Source organism: Penaeus monodon, chromosome 27 (genome assembly GCF_015228065.2).
Source record: "Penaeus monodon isolate SGIC_2016 chromosome 27, NSTDA_Pmon_1, whole genome shotgun sequence".
In the NCBI taxonomy this organism is placed as follows: domain Eukaryota; kingdom Metazoa; phylum Arthropoda; class Malacostraca; order Decapoda; family Penaeidae; genus Penaeus; species Penaeus monodon.
Window position 1 is genome coordinate 15,206,851 of NC_051412.1, and position 213 is coordinate 15,207,063.

At 32.9% G+C, this 213-nt stretch overlaps 1 protein-coding gene across 1 annotated transcript in view; it reads right to left on the reverse strand.

The window, feature by feature from the left end:
- Positions 1–213, reverse strand: part of LOC119590611 (uncharacterized protein KIAA0513-like) — a gene marked incomplete in the record, with an annotated part of 32,212 nt that overhangs the window by 4,991 nt on the left and 27,008 nt on the right.

Here is a 213-nt window from a genome sequence, read left to right on the forward strand (position 1 = left end):
GAAATCAGCAATTCCCAAAACTTGAAAACCGAAAAACAGAAAATATATATGATTTTCTCTAACATCATTTTCATCTTCAGGAGGAGAAAAGAAAGAATCAATCTTATTTTGTAAATCTTAACATTGCTTGGGATTTTGTTCTGAAATGTGAACTACGTAAAGAGTTTGCACAGGGGTTATCAAACTGAAGAACATGTACCCCTAGTGGTACAT